Source organism: Mandrillus leucophaeus, unplaced genomic scaffold, assembly GCF_000951045.1.
Source record: "Mandrillus leucophaeus isolate KB7577 unplaced genomic scaffold, Mleu.le_1.0 Scaffold952, whole genome shotgun sequence".
Classification (NCBI taxonomy): Eukaryota; Metazoa; Chordata; class Mammalia; order Primates; family Cercopithecidae; genus Mandrillus; species Mandrillus leucophaeus.
In genome coordinates this window covers 143,063-145,664 of record NW_012110386.1, presented here as the reverse complement: position 1 = coordinate 145,664, position 2,602 = coordinate 143,063, and positions in this window count along the sequence as shown.

Sequence of the window (2,602 nt, the reverse complement as noted above, 5' to 3'; positions counted from 1 at the left end):
TTGGTCTTCAGAGGCCAGGAGGTAGCTTGCATTCTGCCCATTCTTTGTGAGTCTGTGTCTCATGGAAATGCCCATGCAGATGGGGATAGACCAACCCAGTTATAGAAAAGGAAAAAGACATTTTAGGGAACAGTGACCAAAGGCATAGACATAGACAACTTAGGTCTGTGCATGGGATCTTGAGTAGAACAGTCTTGCTAGGGTGGGAAGGACACTTCTAAGATCTTTGAGAAAGAAGCTGAGAAGATAAGCTAAAACTAGATTGTTGGGTGCTAGGCTGAAAAGACTGAACGTTATCACACAGTGAGGAAAGAAACAACTTAGAATTGTAGAGTTCTATTCAGGTTTCAAAACATTTTCACCTATTTAAATCCTCTTGATCTTCAAGATCCCCTCTGAAGTTTGTGTAGCATGAGTTGCTGTATCTTTTCTTGAGGGAAAGAGCTTGGAGAAGTTAAATGAGTTGTCCAATGACACACAACTAGCAATAGTATATTAGGACCCAAATCAGGTCCTTAGCTTCTTAATCCAGTGTTCTTTTCATTCCACCCTGCTAAGAATGGATTGGCTTGGCTTTTGTAAGCATGAATCTATGCAGACACCAGGAGGTAAGTGTGGAAACAGTGAGACCACATAGGGTGCTTTTGTAATAGTTGAGGGTTAGGTGAAAAGGGCTTGAATTAAACATGTGTCAAGGATGCAATAAAAGAGAGGGAAGAAGACAAGAATTCTGGTCAGGAAGAACCAGCAGTGCAGGAGAAGCTCTCTTACTCAATGTCCACTCAACCAACTCTCCACATACATCAGTATTCTCCCTGCTGTCCTTAAAGCAGTTGACATCCATGGCCAAGTGATGCTTGTTATGAGTAGAAAACCACCCAGTGTCCCAAGCCTTCTGTTCCCATCAGTTGACTTTGTTCCCAAACTCGTTTATTCCAGTTATTCTTGTCATTGCAATGATTTAATTAAATATTACAAATGTTATTGTTATATAAACCGAGTCAGACATTCAGAAATAGTCAAGAAAGATGAGTCACTCAAATGAACTGTTCAGATTCCTTTGTAAAGTCTTTAGTTCTTGCTGTGCTTTTAAAAAACCTGAAAACCTCAGATCATGCATTAAATATATGGGTTATGCAGAAAAGCTGTCATAGAAATCCAACCAGCAGACTCACACTCAAAGAAAAGCCTTGACCCTATATCAAAAGATTGACTTCCTTTCATTAAAAGTTTCACAAATGTAAGTAGCATTTCTTAATTTTAATTAATTCTTTTTCAATTAATTCGCTATTAATTGTGGTCATGTGGCATGAAAGGGTGCTTCTGTAGTTAGACTCACAGAAAGCCTGCTGAAAGGAACCAACCCCAGGGCTTCTTTAACCCTTACACACATCAGAATCACCTGATGGGCTTGGTAAAATATAAATTGCTGGGTCCCACCCAAGGTGTCTGATTCAGTGGTTTCTGAGATGGGGCCTGATAATTGGCTAGTCTAACAAATTTTCAGGTGAAGCTGATGCTGCTGGTCTGGGGACTACACTTTGAGAACCATGGAACCCATCCATCACTGCAGAAGTTCTGAGGTGTGGAGATTTAAAGGGGTTCCCTCATGTACACACAGTGGGCTAACAAGAGAGCCGAAGTTAGCATCAAGATCTTCCCATTGCCTCCTGCTGTCAAAATGAATAATATAATGCTCATGATAGATTACATGTGACCACAATTGCTTTGTCACTCTTCCCATCCACAGGTGGGGTCTTTGTCCCTTCCTCTTGCCTAGAGGGTGGTTCTGGGATTGCATCACCAGTAATAGAGGGCAAAAATGATGTGGCTGTTTCCAGACCCAATCTTGAGAGAGTATCAGGTTCTGCTTACTGTCTCTTGGAGTTTTCACTCTGGGAGCTCTGAGCTCCTGTTTAAAAGCTCTGACCACCTTGAGGTCACCATGCTGAAAAACCCACACATAAGCACTCTGGTCGATGATTCTAGCTGATCTCGCTTTCCAGCCATGCTCAACAAGGAGACAGACACAAAAATGCAGCCACGACATGCTGTCCAGATCTGCATTGTCCAGTGAACCCCAGTGAATGCTTCCATGGATGTCATGTGAGACAGAGAAACTATTCGGCCAGGATTCCTGACCTGAAAAATTACAAGGTATAATAGAGCAGTTGTTGTTTTAAGCCACTAAGTTTGGGGGTAGTTTGTTACACAGCCATAGATAACTGGAATGATATTGAAAAGGCAAAAGCCATTGAGAACCTGAAGTTCTATACACAGGTGGAACTTAGAGACAAAGGCAATCTATATGAAACGTAATTGTAGGTGACTGATTAGATACAGGTGTCTAGTGAGAGAAAAAGGGAGAACTGAGTTCTTTTGCCTGAGAGACTGTGAGTACACTGACAGTAGGTACCAAAAGAAAGAGTTCAGGCCAGGGTTAATTAGAGAAGACATAGGTCTAAAAACGTTCAAATGTGGGCAATGAAATTGTGAGTTACAATTTTAAACATTTCAAGTACCCAAGCCAGAAGACCAAGTCCCTGTCCATTCCCTGAAGTCTTTCAGGGACCCTCTCAGTTTCCACATCTGACCTTTCTCC